Source organism: Leptonychotes weddellii, chromosome 6 (assembly GCF_054177405.1).
Source record: "Leptonychotes weddellii isolate Sample4059 chromosome 6, ASM5417740v2, whole genome shotgun sequence".
In the NCBI taxonomy this organism is placed as follows: domain Eukaryota; kingdom Metazoa; phylum Chordata; class Mammalia; order Carnivora; family Phocidae; genus Leptonychotes; species Leptonychotes weddellii.
The window spans coordinates 92,091,499-92,108,659 of NC_138374.1; the positions used below are offsets into that span (position 1 = coordinate 92,091,499).

At 47.0% G+C, this 17,161-nt stretch overlaps 1 protein-coding gene across 2 annotated transcripts in view; it reads right to left on the minus strand.

The window, feature by feature from the left end:
* KIAA0040 (KIAA0040 ortholog) overlaps positions 1 to 17,161 on the minus strand; it is a 35,374-nt gene that overhangs the window by 4,446 nt on the left and 13,767 nt on the right. The gene's annotated exons all lie outside the window — the stretch shown is intronic.

Here is a 17,161-nt window from a genome sequence, read left to right on the forward strand (position 1 = left end):
TCACCTCTCCACATACATCTTAGGCCTCAGCTCTTGAGTATGAAGTCTTAACAGGCTCCTTTGGTTCTGGAATCCATAGATTCTTGTGTCTAAAGACTTGGAGGGCAGCATGTTTCAAGGAAATTCAAAAGACCTTCTGGTACAGACATGGCCTGGGACCCAAAGATCAAAGACTTATCGATTTTCAGGCTGGAGACTTTAGAGATCATCCCAACCAATGCTCTCGCTTAAAGACTAAGAATCTGAGACCCAGTATGGGGGAGGTGATATGTCTAAGGCCACACAGAGATGCACCGAACACCCAGAGTTCAGGACGATGACATTACTTTATATTTGCATTTTACTTGCTACTTTTCTAATCACTTTCATATGATTTATATTTTTTAAAGAGAGCAACAGGATGGTGCATTGTCTATGGAGAAAAGTGCTGGGGGACCTGGGTTCACAATCAGCGTGAAGTCCAGTCTTCATTCTGTTGTCCTGCACTGGGACACACATGTGTGTCCCCTCTTGGGTAGTGTGTTATACTTGGGGGTTGTCTTCAGAAGCCTGATTCCTTGGATAGCACTCTGTAAGTGTCCCGTGCACCTGTGTGTCCTTCCAAAGTCCACCTGAAGTCAGTCCTAGTCTGCTGGCATTTAGACTCACACATTGTCTATACAAATCATTCAGTTGTATAAATTGGTACCTACTCCCATGCCATCTGGTCCATGAAAATGAAGTAACGCTAAGCAATGGCACTGAGATCCCAGTCACCATTCTAGGCACTTCTCCCCAACTGACTCATTTCATTTCATCACAACTTAATGGAGGAGGTACAGTTATTTCCCTCATCTTGCAGGTGAACAGGCAGAGGCAGAGATTACACAGCAAGTGACTGGCAAAGTTGGCCTTACTGATTCTGGAAAGTTTGGCTCCAAATCCCCGAGGGGTGAGCTCCTCACAGGTGTTGCTCTGAGCCTCCTATTCCTTTGTGTGGAATTAACCCATTTTGGCAAGTAGCCCAGGATTTATAGAATCTTACAATATGTGGCTATTCCCCGGATTGATTTCAATGTTTATCCCAATCTGTTGTGGAAAAAGATGACAGAGTGATTTATTTCCCATTGTCAGATACTTCACAAATGCATGAAGATACATACAATAAAAATCCAGTCCTGCTCAAGTGGAGGTTTATAGAAAGCATATGACTGCCTGAACTTAAACTCAACATGCAACAAAGAAAAACGTTCTGAGAAGTCACATCCCCTTGCCAGAGGCTCTGCCTGAGCCCCTTCGAGGCCCTGGGAATATCACATGCCATGGATCTGCCCACACACCATCAAGCCCACAGCCTCTTTGTTGAGAAAACACACCCTTGAGCATCCTCTAACTGCTCCCCTCCCCCATCAAGTCCACTCCACGGTCTTGCTCCTTCTCACCCACTTGTCTCTCTGGCTTTTCCTTCTTGCTTTGCCATCACCTTAGCTTTTACTCCAGCCCTTGTTTGGCCCCAGAGTTTTTTGGCCCATCTGGAGGGAATGTCCTGCTCTGTTGAGGGAAGACTCTGGGTAGTTTTCACTAATTTGATCCACACGTATACTTTTCTGGGACCAAATGCCCCTTGTACTGCATGTCTATGACTCAGATTAGATACCACCACCACATTTGTTGACAAACTCTTCTTGCCAGATGTCACACTGGTCCCTGCAGGGAGCATACATGCATCAGGGGCCCACTTTTGGGTTCAACCAGGGAGAAAGAGGAAGGGCTTTGAGCCCTTGGAGAATATCAGGGCATTTTTTCATGAAGATAGAGCCATCTGAGGAGGACCTGGAAAGAGGAGCCGGATCTTGACAGAGAAACATGGGTAAAAGGATGTGCACAGATTCTAGGCAGAGAAACTTTTAGAACATGGCAGGAGAACAGAGTGCCTTCTGGTGAGTCTGGGGCTCAGAGTGTGAGAGAGGAGGACTGTAGGTTGTGGCCAGGGTAGAGAGGGCCTCCGTAGGGTGTGTGTTTATTTGGGGGCTTTGTAATAGGAGGATGCCCTTCAAGAAAAGATAACAGGGTGGGAACAGCCCTGGAAAATGTTTTAAGAGAGCTCTTTATCCATTTAATGAACATTTATTGAGCACCTAATACATGCCACACACTGTGTTAGGTGTTAGGATTCAGTGATGAAGGACAAAGACACGAAGACTTGTATTTTCCAGGAGAGTTATTATTATTGAGGGATCATGTTGTAAAAGACAAATATAATAAGCAAATTTCAACTTAGGTTGCTTAGTTGGCCGAAATAGAAGCATGCATTTGAATTATGTGTTTTGAGTCCCAGGCCCTCCTACCACTCCCAACCTTTGTCTCAAACTCGTCTATCCCATGACACCTAAAATAGCCTTTGAATAAATAGATTTCTTTTCAAGCTAAAGCTAAGTCAATAATTCACTTTTGGATTCCTGAAGGTACTTATTTGAGTCTACTCTCCATATAGCCAAGGAGAGTATTCATTAACATTTGGGAGCCCAGTCTGGGGAAAATTCAATTAAAAAAGTATTCTTTATATTTTTTAATCTAAGAATTCTCTTCTAGGCCCCCCCAGGTTACTTGCTGAGCTCTGCTAATCTGTACTGTTTCATTAGTATTTATGAGTCTCGCATTGTTAGCATTTCCAGGAAACAATCAAGTATCTCCTTGGTGGTAGGAATTAAAAGTTAGAGCTTCCACAGAATGTTTCGTAAAAGGAGCCACACTTTGGGCCTTAGGAATGCTCTCTGGGAGACCCCATCATTTTGCTGGATCTCAAGTATTGCTGACACTGTTTGAAAGATAATTAGTCTGTTCTTCCAAAACCGACAATAGGTGCCAACAAACTTGATTGTTTGATTGTTGTTATGGAGGAGGGTGTGTGGAGAAAGAGGAGGGGAAATGTTACTTTCAGTTTCCTTAAAACCAGAAATGACTCATCCTTACATCCTCTGTGGTATCTCGCTGGGGAGAGAGTCATTCATTCATTCTTTCTTCCAAGAGGCTTCAATCTGTCCGTATGTAAGGTGTTGATTGGTAATAATGATCGCAGAGCCAGAAGACCTGGGTTTGAGCCCTGGGCCAATCTGTGTAACCTTGGTGAGTTACCGAACCTCAGCTACAAAATGAAGCTAATGAGCTTCCCTCTTAATGATGTTGTGAGGATTAAAAGAGCTCAGTATACTTAATGCATTTTGTAAAGTGTAAAATACTATAAAACAATCTATGAAATAGTGAGTTATCTCCAGATAACAATGGACTAATTCTAGCGTTGAGCTTTCTTTCTCCCTCCCTTACCTCCAAGCCCAATCCTCACCACCAAAGAACCATGGGCCCCCACCCCATTCAAATGAAAAGAACTTCACAGGTAACCTTGCTGCTTATGGCTGGTCTGAGGGTCTGTGGCTGTAATTCTAGACTCTGGCGTCCAACAGGGATGGAGAAGAGTTGCTTGGGGACATCTGTTGGTGTCTGGAGGATTGTTGAGCTCATAAAGTAAGGCCTGGGAAGAATACTTAGCCCTCTGTGGGCCTAGGCTCACTCCCAGCCTTTGGAATCCCTGAAAGTGTGCATGGATCATCCTTCCCCAGAGAGGTCTGATCCAGCCCTGAGAGCCAAGAGCTGCTCCAGAGTTGGCAGGAGTTGGCCAGGCTGGCCCTTGGACTGGTTTTCCTTCTGGAGCCCCCAGGCAGGGGGCGGGGCATGCTACTTTGCATTGTCTCTCTTTGTTCCTGTTTATTTGATGAAATAATACATGTAAAGCTGTAGAGTAGAGTCTGTGGGATAGTAAATGCTTTCTAGAAAGGCTAATGATAAAGATCATGATGGTACCCAGTTAAAATCCCTAAGAGCAACTCCACAGTGACCTCCACATGGTCTAAATCTTTTGCCTTCTAATGGGGGGTGGGCTGAGGTGGGAGGTTCAGGTCTCCCTTTGACCCTTCAGACTCCTCTGCTGCAGCTGCAGGCTCCAGGCTATGCATGGGTGGCGGTGGGGGGTGGGGGTGGGGCAGCATCTTACAATTGAAAGTTGGCAGCAGAGACCTCCCTTGGCCTTTCCTCAAATGATTTCATTGAGTTTTCTCTTACGCTGTGGTTATCACTCTGCTGCTTTATCCCTTCACCCAAGGATGGACTTCTGGCCAGGCTGGCTGCTAAAAGTCACCTAGGGAGTTAGTTAAATTCAGATTCCTGAGCCCCGCTCCTGGAGACCCTGATGCAGTAGGTCTAGGGTGGGCTCTGGAATTTATGTTTGTAAAAAACAGCCCAAGTGTTTCTGGACAATTGTCAGGTATAAAAACCGTGGTATGAGCAAGTTGTTGAATAAGCATAGGAGCCTTGTGTTGAATGAGGGAATGGCTCATGGGTGAGGGGAGGTGGGGAAGAGGTCTGTCTTCGTGCCCTGCAGCATGATGGCATTACTTCTCGCTCTTGTGTAGTCAGGGCATCTGGGCCAAGACTACTGTCCTGGAGGTCACAATTCAATGCAGCAAACATGCACTGAACACCCATGATGTCACCAGCCCTGAGCACTTTCCAGTTGAGCGAAGAGGAGAGGAAAAAAAAAAAAAGCAGAAGTATAGTGTGATGAGTCCTGTGGTCAAGTTCTGTGTAAAGGGACATGAGAATAGACTAGGGGAAAGAGTAAGCAGTTTGGCCTGGAGAGAGTCACAGGAAAGAAATGAAAAGGAAATTATAATCAGGACAGGTGTCTGTTCAGTCACTCCTTCAGTGACTTTTTGTGGAGCACGTCTTACAGTCTGGGAACGGTGTCGGGTCCTGGGTATCCAGGAACAAGCAGACCAGGTCCCAGTCCTTTTGGTGCTCCAAGTCTAGTGTGGGAAGCAGACTCATCAGAGAATCCCACAGACAGGTGTGAAATTATAATATGGAAAGCCTGACGGAAGTGATGCTACTGAGTAATGCCCACCATGGAGGTGGGGGCAGGCTCTGGGTGGGGATGACTTAACTGAGATCTGAATTACAAAAACGTGGTCAATTACAAAAATGAAGACATGGTCAGGGCGCCTGAAAAGTCTCGAAACATAGAATAAACTTATTTAAAGCATTTTCAAGTAATTTGCTTGAAATTATTTGCTTGAAATTCGTCAACGCTCAGATACCTTTTCAGCTGAAGTGCCTCTAAATTGAAAGCAATGAGATCAGTTGCTAATACATTATAAAGTGTCCCCCAAAAGTCTAGAAACACAGGGAAATGTGTGTTTTGTGCTTTTTCTTAGACGAACGGTTGGACCCACTGCTTCTTCTGAAAAGGATGTGAAGGCAGTGTGGTTGAACTCAGTGGCAGTGAGTGGGGGTGACAGTGGGGTGATGTGAGGCCCACGAGGCAGGCGGCCCCACCCCCCTAGGGCTTGTAAGCCCTGTTAATGGCCAGTGTGGGCTGCAGGAGCCATAAGCAACAAGGGGACATAATCGATCTGTGTTCTGTAAAGAACAGTGTCACGGAGGTGAGAGAGGACAGGTTGGTGGGGGCAAGAGTGGGAAGCAGGATTACAGTTGTTCAGGGGAAATGGCAGCAGGGGTGAGGGTGAAGGTGGGGGCGGAGGGTGGGACAAGTGGCCAGACTTGGGTGTTCTCCAGAGGATGTTCTTGGGCAGAGGGGCATGAGGAGGTGTCCCTGGGCTGTGCTCTGCTCTTCCTCTTCCAGCCCTGGTCCCTGCTCAGGTCTCCGAGTCTGGCATATTTTATTTTTTCTAGGCGAGGAATCTCATCAGTCTCTACCTGACTCCCTGCCCTTTCTCCTGGAGGTTTGGAGCATCTTATTCAGCCCCAGGCCTCTCCAACCCTGCCGGCCCAAACCTTGCCCCTGCAGGCCTTGCAAAATCCTTTTTTTGCAAAAAACGTCATGCGCTTCAGAGATCAAGGTGTTCTGGCAGGGGGGGCACGGAGAGGAATCTCAGTCAGTAGTCATTAACTCTGCTGTTCTGGATATATATTTTCTTGATGGTTCTCACCTTGCTCACGTGGCATGCTCAGATGCCCTCTAATAGACGTAAGTACTGTTTTGTACAAAAATGGCCAAATCACAGCAGTAATCTGCTTGTGGAGTACTGTGTTTATAACTTAAATGTGGTTCCAGGCATGATGAAATAGATATCTGTATTTTCCCCAGTGTAATTAATTGCTTCAAGTAACTAGTTCTGAGGCAAAGTTGGAGGCTCTTTTCCTCCCCCAGTGTATACATTTGTGGTGTGTAACTGGATATTGAGTATTAGAAGAAAATAGATAGGATTTTCCCTCAGAATCAATGTTATAATTATGGTTGCAATTTTGAACAAAGGCACACAGAGGTCATCAATATAAAAATGATTAAGGCACCGTGATTATTAAAAATAAGAAAACGATGCATTATCATATAGACATTCTGAATTGGAAGAATCCAGATATGGGTCATTTGGTGGGTACCCTCACTTTATTGATAAGGAATCTGGGACCAAAAGAGGTTATTATTTGCTGGAGGTCACACAGCTGACAGTTGCTGGGGTCAGGGCCAGAACCAATGTCTTCTGACTCCCAGCACCCCCTTCTACCAAGGTAACCCTTATAAAAGTCTTTAAAAATAAAGCATTGAGCCAGCTCTTGGCAAGATGCCCACAGTATCCTCATCCTGGGCATAGGCTAGACTACCTTTCTCAGTCCCCTTAAATCTTTGTGGGGCCATATGACTAAGTTCTGTCCACAGGAATGTGGGCCTGGCTCCCGAAATCTGTCCCAAGATCTTCCATGTTCGCTCCGCTTGCTCACTGCTGGCCAGACGCTGAGGGCCAAGTGGAGGACTCCAAGGCTCCCAGGGTTGGCCGAGAAGAAGGTGTTCCTGAATGACTGCTAGCAGGATACCCCTACAGACCACAGTGAACAGGCGTGAGTGAGAAATAAGCCTTTGGTGGGTAAAACCACTGATTTTGAGGATTATTTGCTAAAGCAGTTAGCCCATCCTAACTAATACAAGTGACAAAAAGGTACTGTTGGTAATGATTATAACACATATACAATGAGGTCGACAACTCTCCTAGAGTTTGCAGCTCCGACCTGAAAGGGGTTTAGGCAAGTGCTTCAGAGTGCTGGGTCTGGGACCAAATACCCTGTATTGGAATCCCAGCTCTGCTACTCACTGACTACATCACACTGGGCAGGTCACTTCACCTCTCTCCCTGGGGCTCAGTTTTCTCATCTGTTAAATGGGACTTGATAATAGTAGGAGGTTGTGAAAACTAAGTGAGTCAGTATGTGTAGAGCTTCTCAGACCCGAGCCTGGCCATACATGTGAGCCCTTATTATCTGGCCCCAAACAAACAGGCTGGCCCGAAGAAACATCCCTCAGCTCCTGAGCTCATAATGATTTTGTTTGCCATTTTAGAATTGGGATGGTTCTGAAGTCATGACTTTGACTATATAGGTCTCCTTTAAAAGGCATTTTTCCCCCCTCTTTTCTCTAGTTTTCCTGTAGTAAGGAGATTCTTTCTAAATTATTCCACTTGTCATTCTTTTTCAAAGCAACCATTTCAGAATTAACATATGTACAGGTATCAGTGGGAAGCAGCATTATGAGGATTTGGATACAGGCTATTTGCCCTTTCTCCACAGATCCCACCTCACTGGGCAGAGTGGGGCACAAGCCTCCTCCCTCACCCCCACACCACACCGTCCTTCCTCTCCTCACTCCCTCTTTCTTTCCTTCTGCCAGTGTCTTAACGAAATCCCAGCACGAGTCATTCCTGTCCTAGGTACTGCGGACACAGTCACGCATAACACAGATGTGGTCAAGCTACTTACTGGGAGAAGGTAGATAACAAACAAGGGTACAAACAAATAAACCAAGATATGTTGTTAGTGCTCTAAGGAATTAACTGGCCTGGCCTGTGTGGAGATGACTTTGAATGGAGGTCCAAGGAATGGCGAGGATCTAGTTGTGTGCAGAGCTTAGGGAAGGGCCTTCTAGGGGGCAAGACAGCAGGGTGAAGACTCTGAAGGGGGAAAAGCTCGGCTGACCCTAGGAGAGGAGGTGGCCGGGGCCCGGGAGCCTGTGAGCCCCCAAGGTGAAGCGTGGTTTAACTTGGGCAGCTCTGGCCGTGAGTACAGAGGGCAGAGGGTGGAAGGAGAGGCAAAGAAAGGGGCCTGGGTAGGACAGAGGCCCTTTTTTTTTGTCCCCATTGGCTCACATTTGTCTGAGCCCTCAAACTGGTTCCTAGTTCCTCCTTCCTCCCATTCATCTTTCTAAAGTCTGCAAGTGGTCACATCCCCCTGCTCAGCCCCTCTTCAGCTCTTCATCACTTACCTGATAGTCACAACTCCTTAGCAAGGAGGACATATCACTCATGAGTTCGTCCCTCCTATCATCCCAGCCTCATCTCCCACCAGCACTGCCTTTATGACCACATCTTCCAGAATTCTCCGGAATGTTCCTGCTCTCTCCCTTTGTCATGCTGTTGCACATGCTGTTCTATCTGCCTGGAATGTCTTCTCACCTTCTTCCCTCGGCCCATTCATGGGAGAACACTGTCCCTCATCATCCTCTGAGAGGTCTTCTGGGACTCCCAGCCCCCCAGGCCCAAGCTCCCCCACATCGATTTCTTCCTCTTCTGAGCTCTCATAGAGCCAATAACCTCCCACAGTCCTTATCTTACGGTATTACAATGATTTGTTTTCTCTGACAAATGATAAGAATACAGAAAAGTACAAAGTCATATAGATTAATATTTTATATACATATACTAATATACATAGGACTTGTTGACTTGTTTCTCGCACACTCGGCTGCAAGCTCCTACACGGCAGTGATTCTTACTCATCTGTTGAACCTGACACCCTCATTCAACGTCTGTCACACAATAGTTGCTAATACATAGTTGATGAATGGATGATTTCTTACAATGCTCAGACTAAGCAGAAGACTGACTGTATCCTTGGTTTCCCCAGTTAAGGGTGGAATGGTGTCACCTCCCCCGCATTTTTAGGTTGAAGTCCTAACCCCTAGTACCTCAGGATGTGACCTTACTTGGACACAGCACTGTTGCAGATGTGATTAGTTAAGACAAGGTCATGCTGGAGTGAAGTGGGCCCAGAATCTAATATGACTGATGTCCTTCATAGAAAGGGGAAGTTTGGACATTGAGATAGATGTGCACAGAGGGAAGACCATGGGAAGAGACAGAGAGAGAAGATGGCCATTTAAAAGCCAAGGAGAGAGGCCTGGAACAGGTCCTTCCTTCATGGCCTTCAGAAGCAACTGACCTTGCCAACCTCTTGATTTCAGATTTCTAGCCTCCAGAACAATGTGAGACAGCTACATTTCTTTTTTTTTTTTTTTTTAAGATTTATTTATTTATTTGAGAGAGCGAGAATGAGAGAGAGTACATGAGAGGGGGGAGAGACAGATACATTTCTGCTCTTTAGGCACCCAGCTTGTGCTTGGCTATGGTAGCCCCAGGAAATTAAGAGCTCCCTTTTGCTTCACCCCTACTCCCACCTCATCAGTGGGTTCTATCAGCTCTGTCTCCAAAATAGATCCCCAATCCACTCGGGTCTCTCCATTCCAAGGCTAGGTCACCATCACCTCTCACCCAGATTACTGAGATAGCTTCTTACCCAGGATCTGCTTCCCTGCTTCCCTCTCTATAGGCTGTTCTCCCCCACAAGCCAGGTGATGTTGCCCCTTCCCCTATACCCCCACTCACCACCACTCCCCCATGGTTTCCCAAGGCCTGTAGAGCGAAGTCTAAGCCCTTAACAGATCCCACAAATGACCTCCTTCGTCTGGCCCTGCCTCCTTTAATCTCATCTTGTACCCCTTTCTCACTCACCGTGTCCTAGACACACCTGACTTCAGGACTGTCCACCCCCTCGGGACCTTGTTTGTCCCTTTGGTACGTTTATTCTCAGATCTTGGTGTGACTGACCACTACATAACAGGGCTCGGCTCAAATGCATTCCCACTCACACGGAACCTTACCAAGAGGCATTTTTAACTAAGAAACCCAACCCCTCCCCGCTCATCCCATCTTACCCACCTTTGTGGTGTTTTCTGCCCCTAAATTTCCCATTTGAATATAATGGTCTGGTAACTTCAGTTTACACGTGTATTGACTGCCTTCCTGCACTGGAGCTGAGCTCCATGAGAACACGGCCCTGGCCTGTCTCGTTCTGTTTGGATGCCCAGAGTCTGGCATGTAGCTGGATCAATGAATGAAGTTGTGCCAGCTAACCCAAGGGTCCTGAAGGAAAAGAGATCTCGAAAAAATGTTGTTCAGTCAGCCCAGGTCATTAGGGAGAGAGAGCTGGGGCAATGAAGAGTACAGAAACGTGACCATCAGTCGTATCTGTGGCCAGACTTGGATGACAATGACCCACCATTTAGCCCATGGTCCAGCCATATCCTCCAGCCAACTCACTCTTTTCAGGAAGAAATAATGATCAAGAAAATTCCATATCACTGAAAGCAGTAGGGAGTGGGGGTGTGCTTTATCAGCTCCTATATTATCACCTACCTTCCTTTTGCTCAGTTACAAAGAGCTCATTGTAGCTGGGACTTTCTGATAACAAGGGATCGTTTCCTAATTACTATATGCTCTATTTCAGGTTCAGCAGAAAAGAAAACTAAAAAGCTCCACTTCACTCCAGGTTCAAGTGAGTCAATCTTTCAATCAATCAAGTATTAATTAAGCTATGCCAGGAAATAGAGGGGAGGTAGAAGACATCCTCACTCTACTCAAAGATGATCCCAGGGAAATAATTAGAAAATAATTTAAGAACAATGAAAAGAGTTTAAAAAGGTTTTCATTTGGGCTTTCTCTGGCTTTCTGTGACAGAATGCCTGGAATCGCTAGCCCCTTTATTCCCCTTTGCTCTTTCTCTTCCCTCTTTCCTTCTTTTTCTCTCTTCTCATTTTTAATTACATTGCCTCCGAAGGGTCCGTGTTGTACACTCATAATTAGTCTCTTTCAGTCACCCCTTAGGATTAGACATCCTGTCTCTCTGATTCTCTGAAAATTCCAACAGTCCTAAATGTGATTGAATATCATATCTGCAGCCTGTTAGCAGGTGGACAAATTCCTCTTATTTACGGCCTTGAGATCACAAGGAAATTTTCCGATTTTCCTACCCCTAAACTAGAAAACGTCCAGGGAAGAACTTGGCCTCCTCTGCTCACTGTTGTGGAGTCTGGGCAGCATTCACTTAAGCATTTTGAGTTTAGAATTTCTCTTCTGTAGACAGAGATATTAGCACATTTCTCAGAGGGTTAGGCGTTTTTTATCCACTGTGCCACATCATTTTCTCCTCAATACCTAGCACAGTGCCTGGTTGAAAGTGGGTTGGCAAGTAGTACTTGTGGGGGGATGAATGAGCGAATGAGTGAATGAATGCCTTGCTGGGAGCAATAAGAGATGATGTGCACCAAGCATGTAACCTAAGTGCATTTCACACAGCGGGCACCTTAAAGATTTTATTTATTTATTTGAGAAAGCGAGAGAGAGAGAGAGAGAGAGAGGGGGAGAGAGAGAGGGAGAGAGAGAGCGCAGCAGAGGCAGAGGGAGAAGCAGGCTCCCTGATGAGCAGGGAGCCTGATGCGGGGCTCGATCCCAGGATCCTGGGATCATGACCTGGGCTGAAGGCAGATGCTTAACCGACTAAACCAACAAGGTGCCCCTGTTCTAACCAGAGTTTTATCAATTTTTCCCCCAACTGGTTTAAGAAGTGAGTTAGCCAACTCCTAAGGAATCAGGGCAGATGCGTTTGCCTTCCTCCTGCTTTCTCGCTAACTTAATTTCTGTTCTTTTCCAGCTGCATCTCCTTCTTTCAGCCCTTCTGACCTCCAGGATCTAGTTTCTCAGGGGTGCCTTGTTTTGTCCGCTACGATCAACTTTCTCCTCTCCGTTCAGCTAGAATGCTCACTTGTTTTCTTTGGCCTCTTTTGACACAGATACTTCAGGAGGCCAAAGCCTCGAAACAGAGGGTTGGCAAAATGTCTTATCACCTTTCACAGACACAGGGAATAATCTGCCCAATCAAAAAGTCACCATTTGTTGCATTCTAAGCACCGAAACTCTGCGTGTGTAGTCAAGGCTTTATAAACGTGGCCTCGTTCAACAGCTCGGAAGGTGGTCTTTTTTATCCCCATTACACAGAGGAGTAAACTGAGTCTATCAGCGATTAAGTAATTTGCCTGAGGCTGCAGAACTACTAAAGTCAGAAGAGGTTTGACTCTGGTCTGATCTGAGTTCGAGGATCCTGCCGTGACCTCTATGCTCGCTACATAGCGGCCACGCTCAGGAAGCTGACGACTCCATCTCTGGACCTTCTCTTCTCAGATGATGTGGGGTGTTGACCACATCCATCACCCATCAGACATCTGAAAGCCTGCCACATGTACCACACCCTAGGGATACACTCTTGACTGATGAAGGTGTCCTCTGTGACCTCAAGGAGCTCCCATTTTAATAGGACCAAAAATGTAAGAAGAGAAATACAATATCACATATGACAGCAGGTATCGGGGACCCAAAGGCATAAAATCCCTGTGAGTGCCCATGGGCGGTCCAAGAGCTATATCCAACCCATAGGCACTTTTATTCTATTTTATTTTACTACTTTATTTTTTCTCTCCTCTAACTTCATGTAAAATTATCAACTTTTAGCTAGCCCCCAAATTTGGCCACCAACCTAAACTCCTACCTAGCCACAGTCTGCTGGGGCTTTAAAGGGCCTGTGTTCCCTCCTTAACCCTCATCTGACACCCTGTCCCACCCTGCTAACCTCACCCAGTCCTATCCCCTACCTTGCACCTGCACACATTGAAAGCCTGCAGTCTCCGGGTTACAAACGCCGTGGGGAGTAAGGGACTACATTCCCTATTCTTTGCGCTGTAATTTATGTCGGGGAGAGCAAGGCCGGGGGCTAGAAAGGAGAAATGAGGACGAAAAGCAAAAGGCAAGCTGTACTCTCCAGCCCTAACCTCCACTTTGACTGATCTTGATCTGTGGCTAATCATACAAATAATAAGGATGAAGGATGTCTGCAAGAGGAATGAATGTGGATCAAAATGTCCCGAGCACAATACAAAAGGCTGGCAGAGGGGTGCAGCAGAGAGAATATGAAGCTCGGAGTCAGAGGATCCAGTTCCAGTCCCGGTTCGGTTGTCCTCCAACCCTCTGACCTCAGGCAAACCAGGCAAGCTTTCCCAGCCCTCTTCTCGTGTGAGGAACAAGGCCATTGGCTGTCCCAGATCTCTCTCAAGATTGTTGTGAAGAACAGCAAGACACGAAAGATCACTGAGAAGGGAAAACTGCGATCGAAATGCAAGGTAGTGGTGTTAGAGGATTATGCTGGAGAGCTGAATTAAAGCTAAAATTAGAACCCCAAGCTTAGGGATGCGGCCCTCCACCCTCCAAACCCCCACCCCCCACCCTGTCCTCTATGAATCACAGTCATTAGGAGCTAGGTTTCCAGTTTGGAGAATTTCTGGGCACACAAACTGACACCAGTCACATTCGTGTTCGCTGCCGGTATATATCTGATCTGACCACATCCTGGTATTAGTGCTAATAAAACGCGTAGCCATGGTTACCGTGAATTACCTGGCTTACAACAGCTCTCATTTTCGCTTTTCAAAACTATTTGGTAAAACATTTTGGAGCCAATTTCTGTGGGTGTGGTGAAGCGCCTAGGTGCCGTTTTATTTTTGGGAAGTGTGAGCTTGGGGTCTGAGGTCATCTTTAAGTTAGGAGCCCTTGCAGAGGGGCGGTGCCTTCTCTGTGGCTGAGACGGCCCACGGACACTTAAGTCCTCAAACGTCATCTCCTCTCGGAGGGAAAGAGTGAATTTTGGAAAAGCAAGAAGACAATCAAGTGCTTGTGTGAATCGGGGTCTCCCACACAGGTGGTCATTAAAAAATAGGCCTTAAACTGAAAGTTGCGTCATTCTCTTTAATACTAGAGAACTTCGCGTTCTCACACTTCGCAGCCAGACCTGAATGACTGGCTGATTTATTTTTCTTAGTGGTGGTGGAAGAGAATTTTACAGGCTGGAATAGTTGAAAACTAATGGGGTGGCAAAAATATACAATTATGTAACTTAAAAGCAATACAGATATGATTTTCTTTTCTTTTCCATTTCCTCCTTCCATTTGATGTTCACAAAAGTTCAGGGCAATTACAAGCCAAAAGCAACGTTACTATAATATTAAGGCTGGAAACATAAAGTCCAATCATAGAGGGAGTAAGCAGAAATACTCTCATTCCAATCATAACTCACCCCTGCGCAATGCACAGTGTGGAATATTTCAGACTCGCCAGGCTTTGGGCCACACGCTCCGGCCCGGAGGGCGGGGTGTGCAGAGGAGTTCATGCTCCTGGAAGATGGACCCTCACTTCCTGTCTGCATGGGTTTTCATCTGCATCACTAATGTCACATGGAGAGTTCTGTGGGTTTTTTTTTTTTTAAACAGTTTTGATTGTCGGTGAATGCGGAGGACATAGGAGTCTGCAAACAGCACCCTCTTCTTTTGACACAGTTGACATTGTTTCGGTCTCATCAAATGCGGCTTAGGTGTTTTTGTGCAGATAGATTGTTATTCCTAAACTCCTGTTATAGAGAAATTCTGGAACTGACGGTGGCTTCACCCCACCCCTAATCTTCTCCGTTTGCCTGCCCTCGCCCCCAAATGTCTTCCTCTTGGCCCCTGGAATGCCCTTCCCAAAGGAGGCTACAGGTACTGCAAACATGCGATTTGGGAGTAAGGGTCCAAGAAACTGCTTAAGCTGGGGATTGTCCGAGGGGCAGGGAGGCGTGGCTACTACTATACACACACACACACACACACACACACACACACATCCCTCTTCCCTCAACCCCCCTTCTTGCTCCTCCCCACCCACCACCTCTGCTCCACCCTTGCCTGGAGACCTCAGAGCTTTCAGGAAGACCCCCTAGAAAACACATGGGGCGTCTGGAAGTGCAGGGATGGTGGGCGAGGCCGTGGAGCTGAGCTCTCCATGGGTGGCCCGGGGGCTGGGCTGCTTTCAGGCTCTGCACCAGCTTTTAAGCTTTATCTCCCATAAGCAGCCCAGAATACATTTTTTTTTTTTTTTTTTTAACTCAGACCAACTCAGTATCAGGGTCTTGAAGAAGTAGGACATTGTGTGGAAACACTTTGATACAGCAAAGGGCCTGAGGGTGTGGTCCTGTCTCTGCTGGTAAGAAGGGACTGGGCTTTGACTTTTGTCTGGTTTTATTTGTTTATGCTCCTGTAGGTTTTCATAGGAGCTGAATTCTTGGCAGAAAGACAGGCTGAGAGCGGTGAGTGGAGGGGAAGCTCATAGACTGTGGGAGGAGAAGTCAGCTCAAATTCCCACTTGTGACTTAGTGTGCATCCTTGGGAGGTAATTCAGTCACTTTGGGCCTCAGTTTCTCCATCTCTAAAATGGGGGAAAATCCAGACAAATACTCAAGAAAATGATAATATGTGTTGCCTCGATGGAAGGACACTGGGGACAGGCTGGAAGAGTGCCTTTTCTCTCATTCCTCTGGTACTGAAGGTTTGATCGCATGAACATACCTTCTGAAGGAAACAAATAGCTAATAGTCATCACCTGCCTCACAGAGTCCTTAGGTCAAAACAGACAATGTATGTGAGCGTGCTCCTAGGCTGTTGGGAACTGTACAAATATTTACAGTCATAATCGGTATCATTCCAGGCAGATGTTGGGACATAGCAAAAAACACCACACCTCAATTCTGCCAGGTAGTCAAAGTGGCCTGAAATTCTTGGGACATTGGCTCCCATGCTGGGAGGTCTTCCCACCTCCACGCCACCCTGGATGGATGGACCCTCACCCACCCCACTCGCACCCGGGCGGCTCTTTCACCTGGCTGTGCACTGGTGCTGGGCAACCGGGATCCCCTTTCTGCCCAAATGACCCCTGGTTTTCAAGGGCTGGCTGAGCATGTCCGCCCTGCTGAGCAAGTTCTGACAAGCACATTCCATCCTTTGCCAGGAGGCCCTGGGGCCCTGGCTGCTTGGTGGGAGCAGAGGGAATGGTACCTGTATCTGTGACTGCCCTCGGATTGACCCCGGTGGGGGTGGGGAGGTTTGGATGGAATGTGTGCGAGTCTCCCTTGGGTTGTTTACGGGGTCACCATAATAAAAGCAAGGCTGCGGGCATATTGTTCAGCCTACAGAACTTACAGCAGCTGTTGCCGTCAATAAAATTTGCCATTTGAATTACTTTTCCTGAAGTTGCATATGGATTTCATTTCAAGAAATGTTAGTTAAGTAACTACTATGTGATCAACTTGGTGCTGGGGGGAGCACAGAGGTGTATGGAGGTTCCTACCCTGGGAGAGGTCAGGGACCAGAGACCGTGCAAGTCCCTGCCCACCCCCAACCGCGGGCCCCTCCCTTCACAGTTGGGAAGGTAATAATCCCACTGACTTCATCCCCCCCGCAGCCTCGCTTGCTATGAAAGCCAAACAATAATATGCATAGCTCTTTTATAAACTGAAAATGCTCTTCCAAGTATAATTTTCAAAAATAATAAAGGCAGTTAAAGGCTAAAGTAAATAGCAGAAAATGCCAAAGTGCACACACCATTAGGAGGGGGAGGGATCAATGCTGGCTTGGGTCTGAAGGGGGGGCCCCTGCACCCTGGAGTCGGAGGCTGAGGTGACTCCTGTGAGGATGGGATGTCCTGGTCACAGGGAGGGTTGGACGGTTGGGTGGGAAAAGAGAAGTTGGGGTGAGCTGGCTAGAAGGGGGAGCAAGAGTGCAGGTGAGAGGCCAGCACATACAGAAACCCCCCCGGGGAAGAGCGGGGGAACAAGGTGGTACAGGCAGGGTTGGTGGGACTGCAGAGGGCTTTGAAGCTGATCATAGGTTCGCTGTAATGGGTGCCAGGGAGGCCCTGAAAGTTGGGAACAGAGAAGACACAGCAGTGTCAGGGTTTCAGAGGTCACAGGCTCTTAACCTGGTCCCTCTCATCACTGGAGGTGTGCCGTGGCCGGAGCCGGGGATAATGCGGGAGTCAGCCCCCACCCCTGGGCTCGCGGGCAGTCTGCCCTCACCAGCCACGCTCAGTCATCACAAACATTACAATTAAAAAAAAAAAAGTTTTATTAATAGCCTACTTTCCTTCTTGCACAA